Below are 23,792 nucleotides of genomic sequence, written 5' to 3' on the forward strand. Positions count from 1 at the left end.
TCACGGGTAACGCATTCCAACTTGCAACGCTTCGTACGAAAAATGACTGCCCATAGTAGGTTGAATAATGCTGAGGAATACTGAAATTCATATTACGCGGTAATCGCAATTGAATGAGTTTGGTATAGAGATAACCAGGAGTTTTAGTGGTAATGCGTCTATGAAAAAGCAAACATGATCTATATTCATAGAATTTTAGAAAAGAACAACCCGATAGGGAACGTTCAAAAATTACGTCCAACATTTAGGGGAGGGGGGGGGGTCTAGAAAAGTGTGACAGTACGTGTATTGGGTATAGGAAAAGTGCGTGACAGAGGGGGGAGGGGGGGTCCAGAAATCCCGAAAAATGATGGACGTAATATTTGAATCTTCCCATAGTGTTTTTTTTTGTAAATGAGTCACATGTGAGTATCTGGAGGAGAGGTTAAAAACATAGTGTATAGATTAGACCGGCCCACATTTGTATGAAGCGAAAAAAAAGTTTTCAAAATTCACGGGGTACCCTCTAGAATCGTGTTTTTGGATGAGAAGAACAATCTAAGAAAGATTCAGCTCAATCGGTTGAAAACTGAGCTGGCGCAAATGAGTTGAAGGTTTGTATGGGATGTTCAGTCCAATTATATGGGAAATTGGATGACCTCCAGTCACTCATACAGCACGCCGGTTTGGCGAGTTCGATTTGGCTCAGAATTGAAAGAATAGCAGTTGATACCCTAATGAACAACTTTGTAGAAGACCATATCATGATAAAACTTAATTTAGTTGCGGTTTTAGCCAACGAAACCAGGATTTGGACATCTTCCTCTGTTTACTCTCGGTTGTTACATGCAGTACGTGTTTGTCGTTCGAAACTTGCTCACTACATCATAGGCGGCTATGTTGTCTTTCATTTTCATTGCTCACGCATGTGGGTGAGTATCGAGACAATGTAGAATTACATAGCTGCCTATGATGTAGCGCGCAAGCTACGGCCAACCAACACGTGCTCCATATAACAACCGAGAGTAAACAGAGGACGATGTTCTCATCCTGGTTTCTTTGGCTATAACCGCAACTAAATTAAGTTTTATCATGATATGGTCTTCTACAAAGTTGTTCATTAGGGTATCAACTGTTATTCTTTCAATTCTGAGCCAAATCGAATTCGCCAAACCGGCGTGCTGTATGAGCGACTGGAGGTCATCCAATTTCCCATATATTTGGACTGAACATCCCATACAAACCTTCAACTCGTTTGCGCCAGCTCAGTTTTCAACCGATTGAGCTGAATCTTTCACAGATTGTTCTTCTCATCCAAAGGCACGATTCTAGAGGGTGTCCCGTGGAATTTTTCGACATTTTTATATTTGGGCCGGTCTAGTATAGATGCATTAAGTGCTAGCCTCAATTTGTTGATAGACGCCATTGACACATTGCTATAAATGAAATCACAGTAAGTGATTTTAGGCAAAACCAACGCCTTAAGTAATTTTATTTTGGCGGTAGTGTCCAAATGACGAGTTGAGCGATTCAATTGTTTTAATGCACCATAGACCTTCCCACATTGTGAGTTGATATATGCATCCCAACTGAAACTAGAGTCTATGATGACACCAAGATCCGACGCCTGATCAACAAAATTGATTAATTCTCCACCAAGGAATAAGCAGCCAAGGATGCAGCAACTTCAGCAATGTTCAATCTATTTCATTGAACAGGACTATTGTCATACCGATAAGTCATCGGATAGACAGCGCCCGAAGCTCACAACAATTCTTAAAAGATTCCTCTCCCGCTCTAACATTCATGCACACAACAAATTCATCATTCATATTGCTAATCAAACGCGTGTTTCTGTTGCGTGTATGAATGTCAGAGCAACCAAATGTTTTAGTGGTTTGTTTTTATCAAATTAAAGTTGGAATCCAAACTTCATTGCCGGTCAAAACAAACAAAAAGATCAGTTGAAATAACCAGCGTTTTGGTTAAAATGTACCTACATATTGTCTTTTCTAGAATTAATAAATTCAAATAACAAATCTATTATAATTTGAATGAATATCCTCTCAATTAGGAGAGCGCAATTTGTAGTACCTGTAGGATAGTTTTCGCTTTGTCAAATCCGTCAGGAACTGATGCCCAGCACAGCCATCGAAGCCTCTTTCATCACTGTCTTCAAAACAGTTCCGGCTACTAAGGTTCACTTAAAGCAGAGATTATTTTTAACCACGTCACTTTGTTCATCATATATTCATTTATCCTATTCTGAAGCCAACAGCACAACGCATTTTATGATTTACTTCGCATTTTCTGCACTTTTTAATTTGTAGCTACGGTTTAAGGATGGATTTGAGAAATCTTATGCGCCATACCAAAATATTTGGGTTCGCATATGAAACATCTTAAAAGAGGGGGGGGAGGTTGGGTCGGTGTATAACTCGACAGCCCCCAAGGCTATGGCAGCGAACGTTTTAGTTATTTTAATGATCCATTACGCCGTATTAGGGAATTGGTTCCCTTATTAAGCATGTGGCTCCCATTTTCATCCTACGGAAAACAAAGGATTTAAGCGTTGTTTGTTTTGTTTCTTATTTTTTTTATTTTTTGTTAGGAACACGCATGAAAACAAAAAGAACGAAATCGGTGCCGTAATCGCTTGTTTTCGAATAGGATGAATATGGGAGCGTGTGATTAATGATGGAACACATACCCTATACATTTACTTACCAATCAGTGTTGATTGAAGAGTCTTCAATAGTCCTAGGAATGCATCCGCTCCGTAAGTTAATGCAGTATTCTTCAAACATGAAATACACAGAGGATTTATCCTTTTAAATACGTTTTATTTTTCTCAAAAATATACATTCAATTTTCTATTGTTAATAATAATATTAAATTTTTTGCACCTCATCAACTTAATTTTATCCTCAATATTCTAGATATGCTACACAAATCTTATTGATACATGTTTTTCCAAAAAAAAAAAACAAGCTTAATAATTCCCTTTTGACATTATATAATAAATTATAGGATTTGTTATTTACACACTAATTTTGCTCATTAAATACATGTACCGTTGACTGGGGTGTAGTTGATCAATGGGGTAAACCTGATCACTCAAACACCCACGGATATAGACTTTTAAGGAAGCAACAGTTATATTTTAACCATTCGCAATCCAATGACGAAGCATTAAAATGGAATGGTAACTTCCTTGAAAGTCGATATCCGTGGGTATTTGAGTGATCAGATTCACCCCACTGATCAACTACACCCCAGTTTACGGTACGCTAAACTCTCCATTTACTTTAATACGACATAAATTGCAACTTAGATCTTAGAAATTCTAGGATATAAACATCATCATTGACAAGAGAACTATGCAATACAATTATTATGTCATCAATAAACATAACTCTGTTGAAATGAAACGAAATTCAGTCTGCACAAATTTAGTGGCGTTGTGTATTTAAATTGACCCTCAGAATAGTAATTTCAACCGCAAGCCGCTTTTCAGTGTATGACAGCATTTAGCATGCAAGGCGAACTGACGTATTCTCGGCAGTTTTGTTCTCTTCGTCAAGTTTTTTTGAAATCTGTTGAATCAAAGATGGCGTCAAATCTTTCCCAATCAGGCTGATTTGTACAACTAAGTTTCAAGCAATTTGGCCTACAAAGTCTGGGGGAGTCTGGGATTGTGTGACGAGTCATGTATTAGCCAAAGGCTTGTTGCTCAATAAATAGTAATACATAATAAATAGGTATGTGAAAATATGGTACGGGAAAAATGGAGGGAGTAAAAAATCGATCAAAATGCTACGTCATTTAGGACGCTCCCTAAACTTATGCCGTTTTTCTTTTTAATCCAGTTCCACACACTAAGATTCAGATGTTCCAGCTCAGTAATTTTTTCACTGAGTTCAGTATTTTTTCCATCTTTTTACTGAGTTTTCAACAGCAGATTTATTTCGGTACACTCGGTAATCGTATTTACCGTTCACCAGTAACGATATTTACCGTGCTTCAGTAACTTTTGACAGTTTGTGAGCTGAGCTCGGTAACTCATTTACAGAATATCCGCAAAATAAATAACCGAGCGTACCGAGTTAAATCTGCTGTTGAGAACTCAGTATAAAGATGGGAAAAATACCGAGCTGATCTTAGTGTGCAACCTTGGTTAGAACTGGATGAGACCACAGTTTCAACCCCAATCCGACTTCGGTTTCGCTTGTACTAAAGTTTGTTTAACGTTGTTTGTTTACACATTTTCCGCCAATCCAGTTCCAACCCAGATTAAAACAGAAAAATGGCATTAAAGAGCTATACTGTGTGGTTTGTTTTTACTTAGCGTGCATGCCCATTACATTCTCTCTTTATTTCACACAAACGTTATGCACTCTCTTTCATCTAATCGTATACATCCCCTCCCTGCGATCTGCCTGACGACCAATCAGCATTCAGCAATATGAATAACCTGTGAATAACGGATGGCTGCCTTTGCATTGGCTACGCCTGTTGTCCTACCACAGTGCATCAAAACGGCGATTCCATCAAAGACAGGCATATACGGAAAACACGGAAAACTGATATGGATCTCTGCTTAGGCAAGGATGAGCATTTTTGTCACATTGTCACTTCAGTTGTCTCCCTCAGGCAATAACCGACTCTTTTTAACATACATACTTATAAAAATAAACCCAAATGTGGAAATCATATAAAAGGCATATCTATTGTATGTAACTTTCATAACAAAACGCGCTGCCAACTTCCAGTCGGCATTTCTGAATCATCGCAACGAATCAAGCACCACCTCTGCTGCTGTTTGTGTTAGTGAGATCGGAGAAACGTCAGACTCCCGCCTGCTGATTGGTTGCGACGACTCTGGCGACGGTTTCATCCGCGACGGATTCAAATTGTCGCGTTCGAAAAGGGGGGAAACCGTCAATATATAAATAAAAATGGAATGGTGTTTGTATGTCACGAATAGGCTCGGGAACGGGTCAACAGATCGACATGGTTCTTTCATTGTTGCATCCCGCCAGGGCTCCGACGTGTTCGTACGAAAAAATAATTAGAAAAAGTGACCGGGAAGGCAAGAAAAACGGGAAAATCTGAAATTCCATTTTGAGGGGCATTTCTTCACGGAAACGGATGTCAAAAAACAGAGTAGGCAGGCAGGACGACGTTTGCCGGGACTGCTAGTCTATATATATAAAAATGAGTTTGGAGTTCCTTTGAGGCAACAAAACTCAAGAACGGATGAACCGATCAGCATGACTCTTGCGCGATTCGGTTCGTATTCGTGGTGGCTGTGTTTATATGTACCGTAAAATGGGGTAACTTTGATAGTTTTTCAGCGAATTTTCTCAATATTTTTACATGTAACAGTATTTCCCCGATTTTTATATTTGTAAAACAAGTACTGGGCTATCAGTTATCAATTGCAATTAAAAGATTCGATAATCTCAAATATTTTGGATAACTTTTAGTTTTTCATATAACCGAAAATCAGATTTTCATTTTGGGGTAACTTTGATAATGCCCTAAAACACATCAAATCTAAAAAAATAATCAGAGATTGAAATCTTAGGAGTATGAACATGATGAGAGAAGGCTTGCGGAATATATAAATAAGATAGAATTTTTATATAAAAAAATGTTTTTTTTCTAAATTCTACATATAAAAATAAGTTTGTGCAGTATTGAGTGCAAAACACAATAAATTTAGCCATAAAAAATCATTATCTTTGTAATAATAAATGCTTAACGGTACATCAACATATGATTACATGCTATTCATGGTTAGTTTTCTTGTTTTGGGTAGTTTTTAATGTTTTATTAGCAAATTTTGAACAACACATATTTATCTACATGCAATTACAAGGGCATTGCATACTTTTAGGCGTTTATCAATGTATGGAGAATAATATCCCAATTTACAAAAATGCCTCCATTTCGTAAAAACGCACTTTGTTAAGGGATTCAAGGCCAGATTTGGAATCTACTATAATGAATCTATCGAGAATAAGAGTCCATTCATTGAAAAAATAGTTTTAACAAAGTCGTATAGCAGATTGTTTGAAGGGGTTGTTAAACGACAAAAATATCAACAATTTTTATTTTTTGCCCAAAAAGTTGTATATAAACTAGATTTTAATGAAAATACGTCTACGATGAACTTTCATATGTATAAAATTGATTTACGTTTACCTTTTTCTTAACTGGTTGAAGGAATCATAGTTATAAGATAAATTACACAATGCCTGCCGCACTATCAAAGTTGCCCGCATTATCAAAGATACCCCGGTTTACGGTATAAAAAGTTACGAAAATCAACTAGAAAAACATCAAAATTGATAAGGTACTGATTTTTCATGAGCTGGGAAGAAAATCGACACGAGGGAAATAAAACCAATCTAGAGTGCGGTGCAACGATGACCCCAACAGTTGTCAAACCACCACATCTTGGCAAGACAAAGTTTGCCGGGACAGCTAGTTCTGAATAAAGACAGAAAAATTCTGATTCTTAGCTCGACCCAATTGGACGTCTCCAATCTGGCTATCGACTACTAAGTTTGAAGAATCCGTAAGCGACCCTTCTGGTTATCGTCTTAAAGTTAAGTCCGCCGCGTTTATTCCGCTTCGTGGCATGGTCCGTTAAACCATGTTAGTGATCAGTGTTAATAGTGACGTATACTTGTAATGCGTAAGGACAACGCATTATAGGAGATGGCGACCGTTAGGCAAGGTTCCTGAGTAAAACCTATGGTAAAACTGCGTGAATAAGGAGTAAATAAGGACTGTATCTTTAATCCTTAGTGAAAATGAATAAAGAAGAAAGTGAACAATTTTGGCGTGAAATAGACGCGCAAGCGCGCCAAGATTACGCGAAGTGTGTCGAAAGTTTAAAAAAACACAGATCAGGAAAGTTCACAAACAAATGCTGCCGGAACTGGCTGATGGATTACTGGGTAAAAACCTACCCTAAGTTGAGAATTTCATCAAGTGGAGAAGTTTTCTTCGGAGATGAAAAAAGTAATAATTATGCAGTTTCTTACTGCTAATGATAAAAACAGAAGTAAACAACAATGATGTGACAGTGGAAAACAGATGAGACAGTGAATCGATAATGGCAACCGGTGAACTAAAAGCCATTCTCACAAAGTTGGGTAGATACAACAACGAAAACATATAGATAAAAGTGAATGGGGTGACTAAAGAACTCCTTAAAATTTTGGAAGAAGAACAATATATAATTACGTGATAGCCATCATATCGATACCGCAAGGTCAGCGGATTAATGGAGTCACACCACCAGGCCGAAGTCCATTGACCAGCACGCCACCACAAAATGTCCCGTCAGCAGGTTTAGGTTACAAATAGCCCGATCGACCGGTGATCGCGCTCTTTTTGATATCGATCCGTGACATAGTGAAGTGTTAGTTTAAGAAGTGGAATGTAATTAGTATAAGAAGTAGTGAATAATTTTTTTTATAATTCTCTGAGAGTAGATCTCATTTTTGGCGCTGTAGCAGTTCGGTGAAGTTGAAGAATAGAGACTTGTGTTCAGAAACAGTGGAACAGCAGAGAACAAGAAGACTCTGCTAAAATGGTTCCCGCATAAGCGTCGGCAGCTGAAGGATTACATCCGTTGCTGGATTTGAGGACCCCCGCACAACGTCATCATCTTCAATTGAACCTAGGACACACGTAAGTAAATTTTTTGCAATTTCTCATCGTAATAGGCTGTTTTACCTCACGCAAATCTGACAGGAAAAGGCCTACTTTCCCACACTAAATTATCAGTGCTGTAATGGTTCATTACAGCATTGATTTGCGTTGCGTAATGAACCATTACAGCACTGTTTTCAGTTTTGATCAACTTCTTGATGCTTTCTGGACGCAGGTTTGAAAAATTGTGACAACTGCACAGTATAACCTGCTATGATGGGACTTTCTTAAACATGGCTATGAACATCAATGTGCAGTTTGATGTACAAGTTTTGTTAAAAACTATCCTCAAGTGGTAATTTATGAAATTGCAAAAAACGTTGTACGCATCTCGGTGCAGAACTCGATTTTTACAGCACTCGTCGTACTTATCCAACTCGGCAAGCCTCGTTGGATAAGTGTACAACTCGTGCTGTAAAAATCTTCATTCTGCACCTTGTTGCGTAAACTACTATTATCTTTTTACAAAGTGTGAAAGTGATAGTGTTTACTTGAAAAAAAAAAACGTTTTGGCACTACTAGATAGACCGAACGATTTGAAATAAAACCAACTCAGTACTACTAGATAGGCTGAACGGTTTGTATAGAAACCTTTGATTCGGCACTACTAGATAGACCGATCATTTGATTGCGCGCTTTAGAAAGCCAACCCAAACGGGCGAGTAAAAAGCAGCAATATTCTATACACCCTTCGAGAACAACGCACTCCAGACAGTCGTTGCCCTCACCCCTCTCTCGCATGACAATATCAAAGCAAGCAAAGTGCGCATCAGGTTTCGCAAGCATAAGCTAGCAGCTGTGATAGACGAGTACAGCTGAGCATTTTTTATGTAATTAAGGGTCGATTTCTTCACCTCGGCTTAACCGGTAAGCCAGGCTTACCTATACAGTTAAACCTGGCTTAACGCTTAAGCCAGGGTGGAGAAAACGCCCCTAAATGCCTAAGGGGCTGTCCATAAACCACGTGGTCATGAGGGGGGGGTTCGGCCAATGACCATTTTGTATGGACAAATAAAATTTTTTGTATGGACTAATGACCAGGGGGGGGGGGGTTGAAAAGTCCCAAAAAACTGACCACGTGGTTTATGGACAGCCCCTAAGTCCACCAGCGGAAGGGCACTAAAGCAGGCACGAAAACAGCTGAATATTACATTCAAGACTATTGAAGCTTCAGATACCGAAGACAATATTGAGTCGGACGATTCCGATGAACTGTCTCTCTCTCTCTCTCTCTCTTCTTGGCGTAACGTCCTCATTGGGACAAAGCCTGCTTCTCAGCTTAGTGTTCTATGAGCACTTCCACAGTTATTAACTGAGAGCTTCCTCTGCCAATGACCATTTTGCATGCGTATATCGTGTGGCAGGCACGAAGATACTCTATGCCCAAGGAAGTCAAGGAAATTTCCTTTACGAAAAGATCCTGGACCGACCGGGAATCGAACCCGTCACCCTCAGCATGGTCATGCTGAATACCCGTGCGTTTACCGCCTCGGCTATATGGGCCCCATGAACTGTCTCATATCCCTTTAAAGAACAACCTTGTTCCACAGATTTCAGAGTTGTCAATTTCCGAACCAACGAAAATGGATCAAGCTTTGACCGCAATGATGGAGCAACTACGTCGTATGAACGACAACATTGCTAACCTCAACCAAAGACAAGAAAATCAAGAGTTAGCGCTGCAAGCGCTAGCACAACCATCACCCCAAGTTGAACAACCAGAGCTACAAGTTCCAACACAAAGGGTAGAGGATTTCTTTAGAATTCCCGACCCCATAAAATCTCTGCCACACTTTGAAGGCAACAGAAAACAATTACACGCATGGTTAACAACTGCGGAAGAGACCTTAGATTTTTTAAGGCAGAAGTTAGCCCACAACTATTTAGAATGTACGTCACAGCCGTGACGAACAAGATCGAAGGCAGAGCAAAAGACATTCTATGCTTAGCTGGAAATCCCCAGGACTTTGACACTATCAAAAGCACATTAGTTAACGCATTAGGTGATCGACAGGAGTTGTCCACTTATAAATGCCAGTTATTGCAGCATAAGATGACGGATGGCATGAACATCCACAAATATTATCAGAAATCAAAAGAACTAATCCAGAACATAAAGACATTGGCAAAGCAGAATGCTACTTATAAGGCAAACTGGCCTGCGATTAACCTTTTTATTGATGAAGATGGTCTCGCTGCCTTTATATCTGGCTTAAGAAGCACATATTTTGGACATGTCCAAGTAGCTCGTCCAAAAGACATTGAAGACGCATACTGTGCTGTGCATCTTCCCGCATAATCAATTACATCCCATAAATACGTACAGTAACTACCAAATCATATACAATTCAATTAGTAAGCATCAATGCTGTTTCCACTGTGCTATCTGCACACAGTAAGAATGGTCAGGAATGCATGTGCGGTCCGAGCGTTCTGACCCGACGCGCGGACACCTGTTTTGCTGACTCGTATTACGAGTGTAGTGGCCCCACAGGGCAGGGTACAATCAGAAGAGTCAAATAACCAAAACATTGGGTTCGATAGGTACATCGCCGAAATTTATATTGTCAGCTTTCTGTCCCAGGCGTCTAGTTAATTCTTTCTCTTTTTTACACATTGAACCATGAACAAGCATATGATAACCATTACAACTTTGTAAGCTATAAAAACCGAACCTTTTGAGAAATACAGCAATCTTTGCCCAACCTTGAAGGGGTTTCAATGTGCTCTGTTATTACTGATACCACATACCGAACTCCCTTCTTGATCTAGTGCCATGGTCCGTGCCATGTGCCACTAGGCAAGGAAGTAAGTCTTCCGCGTCGGATATATCGTTATCAGAGTCCTGTGATGGACTCTCCTCGCGAGTGATAAAGTGTTTCCGCAAAGCTATACGGTGAACCTGTGAGTGATAAAGTGTTCCAGCAGGCTATACGGGGAACCTGTGAGATGGCGACCGGACTTTTCCGAACCAACAGTTGAAAATAAATGCAGCTGAAGATAAGTGCAAAAAAACACACACACATGATGGAAAAAGTGATTGATATGTTAGTATAGGAAAAGTGACAATGGGTACAGAACAATCAAAGGCTCATGTAGAGCATAACGGTGATCAACATGTGGAAATCATTAACATGCAAGGTGATCATTCCGAGAAAATTGATAAAGTGATAGTTATGCTTTGGTTACTATGTGCGATGATCGGGCTTCAATTATCAATAACGTTAATCAGTGAGGTTAACAAATATTTAAATAAAAAGGCACTGAAAAAGGCTAAATCATTGGTGGAATTATCTAAAGTGTAAATCAGTGCAAACAGAAGACGTGTTTATCCATCAATTAGAAGAGTGTTTTCCATAAACTCGACAAATAGTGCAAAAGTGTATCCAAAACAAGAGAACAATGGAAACTTGGGAGGAAATAAACCACCAGGTTGAAGCACAAGTGAAGGCCATACGATTTATGGAGAAAAATGGCAGTGAACTATACAAAATATTAAACAATACCAAAGAACGAGATGTATCCAAAATCAAATGGAAACCAAGTGGAGGAATTAGTGTTGAAAGCTGGTGGGCATCTACGGACGCATTAATTGATGCTGAAATTGAAAACCAGAAAAAACGTGAAAAAAAGTGATAATAAATAGACAATATGGACGAAATAAGGAATATCGTGCAGACACTTAGAAGAAGCCTAACAGATAGGAACAGTGAAAGTGTGATAATAAAAACTGAACTCGGAGAACACTTTTTGAATATTCTTCAAAAGGAAGGATTTATAAAAGTGCAGAGAAACAATGAGAAAACTGAACTATATCCACTAGTGCTAAGTGATCTTTACATTGTGGACCGAGTGACAATACGGGCACGTGAAATCTTACACTACGCAAGCGAAGAGTTGCCAACGATTACCGGCATTGTGATAGTGTCCACAAATCGTGGAATAATGACGCACATTAGTGCAGAGGAGCAAAATCTGGGAGGGCGAGTAATTGCCCATGTTTACTAATTTGTTTGTCGAATAAACTGAAAGGGTTGCTACCTCGCCCACATAAGAGGTAAACAGTGCAAAGACAAAACAAAAGAAGAAAGGAGAAAAAGCTGAAAGCGGTATTTTGGAACTAGCAGTTTGGTTGAAACCGACGAATCAATGCAATGCGGCGTTTCCTGGCGTGCCTGATGGTGTTAGCAGTTACGTTACTGGTGGGATACCAGTTGTTCCTGACGCTAAAGGAGGAATTTACCAGTATAATAATTCTGCGGTAAGCAACAAATATTTTGTAGAGAACAAGTTATCTTAAAAATATTATATAGATACCTAAGCATATTGTACAATTCTATGGCAGTCTTTCAATTTTTTTGTGAATCAAATTGTAATTTCTCGTGAGTAAACAAATGAAATCAATGAATATGAATATAGAACACTAAAATATGAATATTGTTGAACTCGAGGAAAAATTTAAAGAATTATTGACTTTAGAAGCGAATTTAAAAAAATCTATCAATAAAACATTTTTATACAAAACACTGATAGAGAAGCAAGCTTCATGCAATCAATTATATACCTATGTACAAACAGCATTAATCGAATTAGAGGATATCCTATCAGAAGCTAAATTAATATATTTTGAAAAGGCTTCCAGAAATGCATGGGTACACATCCATGAAATTCTAAAAAACAAATTAGCACACACTAAACGTACTATTCCTTTTAAAGTATTGGTGAACACCATCATTATATTAAAAAGGTGTTCAAAAACAACTCCTGAAAATTTACAGGAAGGCCGAGAAACAATGGCAGCCGAAGTGATTAAATTAGCGTCGTCCCTCATACCTCAATACGATGGCAATGGCGAAAGATTAAGTAACATAATTGCTGCTCTTACAGCATTAAAAACGGCAGTTACACAAGCAACTGAACCAATTGCGGTACAAATTGTGCTGTCAAAATTAGAGAAAAAGGCTAGGTCAGCAGTAGGAGACACTCCAGCCAATATTGATGCCATAATAAATAGTCTGAAACAAAAATGCAAGCATCACATCTCAGCTGATGTGGTCTTGGCAAAATTGAACGCTACTCGTCAAAGCGGAACGTTAAATAAATTTTCTTCTGAAATAGAAGAACTCACCAGTCAATTGGAAACTGCATACATTAATGATGCAATTCCAATAGACACAGCAACAAAAATGGCCAACAAAGCAGGAATCAAGGCTCTAGCAAATGGTCTCAAAAATGGGAGTGCCCAATTGATAATAAAATCAGGGACATTTGAGACTCTAAATGATGCAATAGGACGGGCTGCAGAAAATGACAATGATGCAGTCCCACCTGCAAATGTACTCTATTTTAACAATAAGTACAAATCAAATTTTAGAGGAAACGGACCTCCATTCAAAAACAACTCTTATAGAGGAAACCATCGTCAAGGTCAGGGATGGAGAAACAATCATAACCCCCCTTGGCGACAACACAACAATTCAAATGGACGTAACTCCAACTGGAGAAACCATGGCAACAATAACAATTACAGAAATAATGACCGTCGTCAAGAAAGGTCATATAACAATCACGATAACAGGAACGGATCTGGAAGAGGTAGAATTTATAACGCGTCATCTGAGACAAATAACTCTGAGCAAAGAGGAGACGATAGAAACGACCGTCAAGAAAACCGACAGTCTGATTTTTTAGAGAGAAGGGATCGGGTAGACCGATCCTCTCAATAAATTTAAAAGCATCAAATTTTGTTTGCATAGAAACTTCAATGTCTGTGGGAAAAATAACATTAATAATAGATAGCGGAGCGGATACATCATTATTCAAAATCAACAAAGTAAACCCCGATAAATTAATAAATACATCAAGAAAAATTAAACTAATTGGAATCACAGACAACGAAATTGAAACCATTGCCACCGCAGATACAGAGTTAAATTTCGGCAATGGATTAAAAACCAAGCATACATTTCATTTAGTACCTAAGGAATTTCCTATTCAAACTGATGGAATTCTTGGACGTGATTTTCTTGCAGCAAATAGATGCAAAATTGATTACGAGTCATGGCTGTTGCATTTCGATTTAGGAAATGTATCAGTATCTGTACCTATTGAAGACAATTTCCAGAATGGATTCATACTTCCGCAAAGGAGTGAAACTATTCGACGATTAACGAACAAGACTTACAAAAGTGAAATGGTTGTACATGCTAAGGAAATTCAATCAGGAATTTTTTTGGGAAATGCAATCATTTCCGGAAAAGAACCAATGGCAAAATTCATGAACACTACGAATAAGCCAGTATTTATATCATACAATCAAATAAACCCTATTACAGAGCCACTTGACAATTATTACGTTCTGAAAAATAATCAAACCACTTCTTATAAAAACATACGTAAAGAAAATATTTGGAATGAAATCGATAGTGCGAATATACCAAATTTTATACAAAAAGATTTTAAACAATTAATATCGAATTACTCAGACGTATTCTGTTTAAGCGAAGATGCGCTTTCAACAAACAATTTTTATTATCAAGATATACACGTATCTGATAATATTCCGACATACATCCCAAATTACAAGCAAATACACTCACAAACGGAAGAAATACAAACTCAAGTGAACAAAATGCTTAATGAAAATATTGTGGAACATTCTGTTTCACCATACAATTCACCAATATTGTTAGTGCCGAAGAAGTCAAATGATAACAATAAAAAATGGAGATTAGTTGTCGATTTTAGACAACTCAACAAAAAGATATTAGCAGACAAATTTCCGCTACCAAGAATTGATTCTATTTTAGATCAACTTGGTAGAGCAAAATATTTCAGTACTCTTGACCTGATGTCAGGATTTCACCAAATTCCTCTCTCAGAAGAATCACGCAAATATACAGCTTTTTCAACACCTTCCGGACATTATCAATATACGCGAATGCCGTTTGGATTAAATATCAGCCCAAACAGTTTTCAGCGTATGATGACAATAGCCATGGCAGGATTAACTCCTGAACATGCTTTTATATATATTGACGATATTATTGTAATAGGATGTTCTTCTAAACACCATTTGACAAATTTAACCAAAGTTTTTGAACGACTTCGTCAGTACAATTTAAAATTAAACCCCAGCAAATGTAAATTTTTTCAATCAGAAGTAACATATTTAGGGCATAAGATTACCGATCAAGGAATCTATCCAGACGATTCAAAATTTTCAGCGGTCAAAAATTTTCCCATTCCTACAAATGCTGATGATATTCGCAGATTTGTAGCATTTTGTAATTACTACAGGAAATTCGTGCCAAATTTTGCAGGAGTAGCGAAACCTTTGAATGATTTATTGAAAAAGAACACAAAGTTTGAGTGGACTAATAAATGTCAAACGGCATTTGAAAAATTGAAATCTTATTTATTATCTCCACAAATTTTAAAATATCCAGATTTCACTAAAGATTTTATAATAACTACAGACGCATCTAACGTAGCATGTGGAGCAGTGTTATCGCAAAACCACAATGGTGATGACCTTCCAATAGCCTACGCTAGCAAAACATTTAATAAGGCAGAAGCCAAAAAACATACAATTTTACAAGAAATGATTTCCATACACTGGGCAATCAATCACTTTAAACCCTACATATACGGGAGAAAATTCATAATTAGAACTGATCACAGACCTTTAGTATATCTTTTTGGTATGAAAGAACCAACCAAAAAGCTTACGCAAATGCGTCTAGATTTAGAAGATTACGACTTTGAAATCGAGTACATCAAAGGAAAAAATAACGTTGGTGCTGATGCTCTCTCAAGAGTAGCAATCACATCAAATGAATTAAAGGAAATGACAATTTTGAAAGTAAACACTAGGTCTATGACTAAAAATACAACAACAAGGGAACCTATTTCAAAGGATCTTACAGGTGCGCAACTGTCAATCTACGAAGTAGAAGATTCCTCAAAACTTATCAACTACCTAAACTACACACAATAACACGTTCGAACGGAAAAATAATGATGATTATAACGGATCCAAAAGAAAAAGAAGAATTATGTGCAGTCACAGCCGATGGAACTCAGACACTAGAGTCCGTTTGTCTAAGGTTGAATGACATGCTTAAAGAAAAAAAGTTAAATAAAATAGCTATGTCGACACAAAATAATATATTCACGATTTTACCAGTAGAATCGTTTAAAAAGATCGCGATCAATGCATTTAAGGACGTGGAAATTTTGCTATATAAACCACGTAGAAGAATTGAAAATATAAACGAAATAAACAAAATATTACACGACTACCATGTGACACCAATAGGAGGTCACGTAGGACAAAACCGATTATATAAGAAATTAAAAGTCATATACGATTGGAAAAATATGAAGAAAACGATTGCTGGATTCGTAAAAACTTGCAAATCTTGTCGAATAAATAAGGTATATAAACATACCAGGGAGCCAAATATTGAAACCACCACCCCGGCTAAACCATTTGATGTAATATCAATTGATACAGTAGGACCTTTACCCCGGACAAACAACAATAATCGATACTGTATAACAATACAGTGTGATTTGACAAAGTATGTGGTTATAATACCCGTACAAAATAAAGAAGCTTCGACTATAGCAAGAAATCTTGTCGAGAATTTTATACTTACATTTGGAAACTTTCTTGAACTTAGGTCGGACCAAGGAACGGAATACAATAATGAAATACTGAATAAAATAGGAAAAATACTAAAATTCAAACAGAAATTTGCTACAGCCTATCACCCACAGACTATAGGTGCACTGGAAAGAAATCATAGATGCCTAAACGAGTATCTAAGATCTTTTTGCAATGAACACCATGACGATTGGGATGACTGGATTAAATTCTATACATTTGTTTACAATACAACGATACACACAGATACAGATTATACCCCACACGAATTGATCTTTGGTAGAAAAGCAAAGTTACCACAGGATATATTTAAAACCAAAGTAGAACCAATTTATAATTTAGAATTGTATTATAATGAACTCAAATACAAACTTCAGAAATCCAACATAATAGCAAAAACCAATTTAATTGAAGGAAAACAACATAGATTACAATACCTCAATAAATACACAAACTCAATAAAGTTATCAGAAGGAGATTTGGTTTATATAACGAACGAAAACAGAAAGAAATTAGATCCTCATTATATTGGACCATATAAAGTCAAAAATGTTGAAGAACTAAATTGTGAATTAGAAGAAATGAGTTCACGAAAGACCACTATTGTGCATAAAAATAGAATAATTAAAATGTACTAACTTGATAACAGCATCAGTATAAAATAAATATATTAAGTATTAAGTGAACAACCGAGCCTAACTTGTTTCAAAAAAAAAAAATGAAAAAAAAAAAAAAATAATAATTTTTTAATCTACTATTTTGTAAAGATCTCTGGGACAGAATTTTTGTTTTAAATGATTTCGTTTCATATACATTTCACTAAATCATTCAAAAAAAAAAAAGGGGGAAAGGTGTGCTGTGCATCTTCCCGCATAATCAATTACATCCCATAAATACGTACAGTAACTACCAAATCATATACAATTCAATTAGTAAGCATCAATGCTGTTTCCACTGTGCTATCTGCACACAGTAAGAATGGTCAGGAATGCATGTGCGGTCCGAGCGTTCTGACCCGACGCGCGGACACCTGTTTTGCTGACTCGTATTACGAGTGTAGTGGCCCCACAGGGCAGGGTACAATCAGAAGAGTCAAATAACCAAAACATTGGGTTCGATAGGTACATCGCCGAAATTTATATTGTCAGCTTTCTGTCCCAGGCGTCTAGTTAATTCTTTCTCTTTTTTACACATTGAACCATGAACAAGCATATGATAACCATTACAACTTTGTAAGCTATAAAAACCGAACCTTTTGAGAAATACAGCAATCTTTGCCCAACCTTGAAGGGGTTTCAATGTGCTCTGTTATTACTGATACCACATACCGAACTCCCTTCTTGATCTAGTGCCATGGTCCGTGCCATGTGCCACTAGGCAAGGAAGTAAGTCTTCCGCGTCGGATATATCGTTATCAGAGTCCTGTGATGGACTCTCCTCGCGAGTGATAAAGTGTTTCCGCAAAGCTATACGGTGAACCTGTGAGTGATAAAGTGTTCCAGCAGGCTATACGGGGAACCTGTGAGAATACGCCTTTTTGTGCAAGTTTAAATCGCAAGAAATTACTGCTAACGCTTTAGCTGAAAAGCATAATAAATCATTCAATAGACACGAAAACACTCCAAAAGGCGACCCACGAAATTATCAAAAGAATCAATTTCAACCTCTCCCTCAAGGGGAAACTTCAAAATCATTCCCACCGAAAATAATCAAACCACCCCGATGGATATTGACCCATCGCTAAGAAGCAGATTGACATTGAACAGGAAAGTCATCAATAATACGGAGGTTGATCCCGAAGATTCTTCAGAGGAAGAAGAAAATGAAGATGTCTTTGAAGGAAACGTAAATTTTTGCATAACAACACCACATGCAAACCCAAAATAAAACTAAATGATTTTTTACCCTATATCCGGGGCAAAGATAAAATTAACAACAATAATATACGATTGCTCATCGATACCGGAGCGAATAAAAACATAATAAGAGCCGGAATAATCCCTACTACAGAAACAAAAACTAATACAACAGTAAATAACATATTCGGAAAACAGATTATCAACAAAAAAGGCAAAGCTAATCTTTTAGGTCCAAATATACCAGACCAGACATACCATGAGCTGAAATTTCATAACTTTTTCGACGGAATTATAGGTTCGGAGTTTATGTCTCAAACAAAATCGTTCGTTGATTTCGAGTCTAATAAAATAACTATCAACAAAATCGCTATACCATTTCAAAAATACTACTACAACAAAATACAGCTACAACAATTTGAGCATAAGAATTGGTTACTAGAACTTTTTGGTGGAATGTCAACCACCGCAATCATTATCAAAACAATAGCAATTCTTTGTTTCCGCAGGAAAAGAGTCGTGTTCACAGTAAAATATCCAAAATTCAACAGAAGCCCGAAACAAACGCAAAAACCAGAGGTTTCGCAATCGACCGAGGTCGTTCGATCTTACCCCCCGGAGGAATTCACACGCAGAGGATTTTTGCTGATTATGCAACAACCTCAAGCCGATATGGAAATGAAGGGATGACCGTAAAATGGGCTGAGAAGAATGATCTGATTGTTTTTGCAACAAGAAAAAACTTGGAAATGCATAACCTTCCCCGAAAAGAAAGGTAATCACAGACGACGATCATAATTGGATCGTAAAATTATGTTTTGAATCGATCGGACGACCGTCCACACATACATGCTTAGAAGGCGTGAAAATTCTAACGCATGCGTGATCGTAAAACTGAGACGGGCGACGAAGAAAAGTAAACACTATACATTTATGATCGCCCGGTGCGTTCATGAAAAATCAAGTTCGGGGATGATGATGATTGGTGTGGCCCTTGATGACTCAGCTACTAAGGGAAGAAATTTTGAGATTGAATTCGCGAGTACTTTCGCTCCCCTCAGAATTTTGATATGATCTCACAGATGTGAGAATGTGGATGGGGGATGCTATGATGCATCGGAGATTTAGCCTTTTTGTTTTGTTTTGGGGAGAGTTTTTGGGAGGCTCGAATCTCAGAAGTGAGAAAAAATTGGCCATTCGTTCTGGAGACTCAATTAATCTCGCGGATGTGAGATGGCGAAATGGGAGGCATGGGGAAAATCGATCATTCGTGTAGGGAACATGCAGCACGGCTTTTTTAAAGGCCGATCAACTTCAACAAATTTGCTTCAATTTGTTGACTATATACTGAATGCAATGGATAATGGAAATCACGTGGAAGCTCTTTATACAGACTTTAGTAAGGCATTTGATCGCATCGACATACCAATGCTGCTTTTCAAATTGCAGAAAATTGGAATTGAACCAGGTCACCTGAAATGGCTTGAATCATACCTGACTGACCACCAACAAGTAATTAAATTTGATGGATACAAATCAAAACCAATTCAAGTCACTTCCGGTGTACCACAAGGTTCTCATTTGGGACCTCTTCTTTTTATCATTAATGTAAACGACATTTCCTTCATTCTCAAGAAATTAAAAGTGTTAATTTATGCCGACGACATGAAGCTCTTTTTGGAAATAAGAAATGATGAAGACATCAATGTATTCCGCAATGAAATAGACATATTCTACACATGGTGCAACAAAAGCCTATTAGAACTGAATGTTAAAAAATGCAATCTAATATCATTTAGCAGAAATAGAACAACACCGAATGTCTCAATCGCATTAGGAAATAAGAATGTGGAAAAATGTGAAAGGGTTAGGGAGTAATCTTAGACTCTAAACTTACATTCGTTGACCACTACAACACAATCATTCACAGGGCTAATAATATGTTAGGGTTCATTAAGCGCTTCTGCTATAACTTTCATGACCCATATACAATTAAAACACTTTATATTGCCTATGTTAGATCTATTTTAGAATACTGCGGCACTGTATGGTCTCCTTTTTCAACCTCGTGCGAAGAAAGATTAGAATCAGTGCAAAAACAATTTCTACTGTTTGCTCTTCGTAAATTAGGCTGGACATCATTTCCACTTCCGTCTTACAAAGTACGCTGCATGCTTATTGACATGCAAACTCTGAAAGAGCGGCGTGAAATCGCAATGATTTCATTCGTAAACGATATCGTTTCGCATCGTATAGACTCGCCTGAAATCTTATCAAAACTAAATTTTTATATACCTACTCGGCAATTAAGAAGTCGGAATATTTCCGCAAGTAACCAGCACCGAACAAACTACGCCAAATTTGGGCCTATAAATCGCATGATGGTTGCTTATAATAAACATTGCGAAACGATTGACTTTACCATGTCCAGGCAAAATTTGAAAACATATTTTCGTACCATTAGAAATAGGAACACTTAAAAAACAAAACAATACTTAATTTAATTATCTTTTTTTAAATATATTTTTCAATGTATTTCAATAATATGAGAAATAAGAAAAAAATATGTATATGTATAATGTACTAGTCTACGTCGGTTGACGAAATGAAATAAATAAATAGGTAAGTTTAGAATTGCTCTCACGGATGTGGGAGATGCAAATATTAGAAAGGAGCGTAATTAAAAACCAATTACGCATGGCGCATTGGGAAATTAGTTTCTCTTTGGTATGGGGGAGAGTCCTGGAGAATCTTTGATCAGGAGAATAAGAGTTGATGGTTAAGGAGAGGACCTCTATATAAGGGGTTGCAGATCCAAGGATCGGGGCTGGTCTCGTCGTATTTTCTTTTTCGTAGGAGTCTTTTTTGTTGAAGTCAGTTTTTTTAGGCAGTTTGCTAGTGCTTCAGTTCAGTGAATTTAGTCAATGAGTCAGACAGTCAGTTTTAATAAGTAGTGATTATTTTTCGTTATTTCAGTGTTTTTGTAACGATTAGACTATATTTTATTCAGAAAATAAAGTGGTGTAGTTTTAAGAAGTGTTGATGATTTTTTTTAGATGATGGCATATCTTTAAGAAAACAAGTATCGATTACAAGAAGTTCGGTTGCAATTAAGAAGAGAGTGGGGAGGGCCCCTGCTTCAGTTGGTGACAGCGAAAAAGAATTTCAGTTTTAGAAGAAATTTGGTGCGTCATTTTTGACTGCTGCGAAACTGTGCAAATCAAGGAACTGTTTACGCGCGAATAAAACAGAAGTGCAAATAATTAAAAGACGTTAGAAGTGAATAGACTCTTTTAGAACTCTTTTAAGGCTCTTTGAAATGGTCTTACCTTTTATTGGTGTGCGTAAATGTGCAAATAAAAAAACGGAACTACGTGCAAATAAAACAGTAGTGCAAATAGTTAGCAACACGTTAAAGTAAAAAGACTCTTTAAAAAATAAAAAATAAAGAAACATTTTTCTTAAGTTCAACAAGTTGCTTTCAATAATATATGTGTATAAGAACAATTTGAAGTAATAAAGTGACATCCCTGTTATTTGTTAGAAACAAGGACTAACTGTGAGTGTTTAAAATGCGTCAATCACTAGTTTGCTTTTGATTTATATTAATAACTGTATATCATAATATATTTTTTATGATTATAATCATTATTTACTTTCAATTTAGCTGTTTTTCAATATTAATCAGTTTTACTACAGCTAATACAAAGAGATTCTAATTTGGGAATATTTGTTTTTCGTGTTAATAACAAACACATTAATATAATATATATATATATATATATATATATATAACTTATATATATATATATATATATATATATATATATATATATATATATATAAGTTACGAGCAACCCGTTTCCACTGACCACAATTAAACCGTTACCACCGATCATGCCGATATTCGTCAATAAGCCACTTTCGCTATCCAAGCCTGAGACGCAATCATCATGAGTCAACATAAACATTCATTCGCCGGAGCACCATTGCAGCCGAATCGCACCAAACATAAACATCCACCCGCACGCACATCATACGACGTAGAATCATCGTCATAGCTGTGGCGCACCATATTTTTCAAGTTCAAGTTCAGTTAGGTTAGATCAGGAATAATCATGATCGATCGGGAAGTGTAAGTTTATAAAAACTGATTCGCACAATACAGAAGAGAGAGTCTTCAGCTGAAACTGAAGTGGCGCAGTCGTAGTTTTTTAAAAACGCCGAAACCCCCTCGGGTATCATAATTGTCGCAGTGTCGGTAGGATACCGCTTGCAGTGATCAGTGATTAGTGAGTTTTTTCGGGACAATTCCCATCAGCGAGTGCATATCGTCGATTAGAAGAAAACTTCATTTCACCTGGACACGGCGGGAACCGAAGACCACGGCAAAACACCGGACACACAACGGACGCATACCGAAGTGCAACGGGAACCCACAGCCAGGACGGAAACGCGACGGACGAACACCGAAGTGAGGACCGAAAAGGATTGTGGTAAGTTAAGTGTAATTTTAAGAGAAAAAGAAAAATATGATTGAAGAATTTATCAAAAATTATTATTGAAGAAAATTTAACAAAGAATTATTATTGAATTTTTTTTTTTAAGGTGAAACAATTAATAAAAGTGAAACCAAATAAAAAGTGAATCAAAATTTTTAAAAGTGAAAAAGTTAATAACTAAAATTAATCTATTTAATAAAATAAGTGTATTTTTAAGTGTGTTTAGATATTTTTAGTGAGTGACAACGATGGCCAGGTACGATGGAAACCGTGATTTATTGGCCGTAGAAAATGAAGCGCTACAAGCACAACTGGAACAAGCCGCTGCAGACATGGTTGAACAAAATCGTCAGGTAATTGAACTACAACATCAATTAGCCGCTGGACAAGATGTGCACAATCAACTTGATAATGCTTTGTTGCAAATTAATCAAAAAGACCAACAAATTGCAAACTTAATAGCTGCTACTTTGAATAATTTCAGTGATGTGGAATCTATTTTGAAAAGCTTGCAGACTCCACAAATTTTGAGGGATTTTCCATGCTTCACTGGGGATCCTGTTAAATTGCATTCATTTATTAAATCCATTGACAAGTTAATGCCAACATTGGAGCGTGCAAAAGGAACACCTGCATTTGATGTTTGGATGCATGCTATTCGATCTAAAATTACGCATGATGCGGATGCCGCGCTTGAATTATATGGTACTGAAACTAACTGTGATGATATTAAAAACACACTGATTACTCATTTCAGTGATAAAAGGGATGAAATTTCTCTTACTAGAGACTTGTTTAAACTGAAACAAGGGGATTCAGTTCAAGATTTTTATAGAGACGTATCACATTCTATTTCATTACTAATCAATTTGTTACAGGTAAACGAAAAGGTAAGTGTTATCATAGCTGCGAAGAAACAGTTTTATCAAGATCTAGGTTTAAAAGTTTTCTTGTCGGGACTTAAAGAGCCTCTTGGACCAATTATTAGAGCTCAGGCACCCAAGACACTTAAGGAAGCTCTCAGACTTTGTCTTGAAGAGGATAATTACAATT

The 23,792-nt window shown here is 37.1% G+C and overlaps 1 long non-coding RNA gene across 1 annotated transcript in view; it reads left to right on the plus strand.

Annotated features, from left to right (window-relative positions):
* The first annotated feature begins 346 nt into the window (after positions 1 to 346).
* The window catches only part of LOC134291157 (uncharacterized), a 112,602-nt gene continuing 89,156 nt past the window's right edge, over positions 347 to 23,792 (plus strand). Inside the window, exon 1 of the long non-coding RNA XR_009998944.1 lies at positions 347 to 6,727. This is a non-coding gene — a long non-coding RNA (uncharacterized LOC134291157). The remainder of the gene's footprint in view (positions 6,728 to 23,792) is intronic.

The sequence above is a fragment of the Aedes albopictus genome, chromosome 3 (assembly GCF_035046485.1).
Source record: "Aedes albopictus strain Foshan chromosome 3, AalbF5, whole genome shotgun sequence".
NCBI classification, from domain to species: Eukaryota; Metazoa; Arthropoda; class Insecta; order Diptera; family Culicidae; genus Aedes; species Aedes albopictus.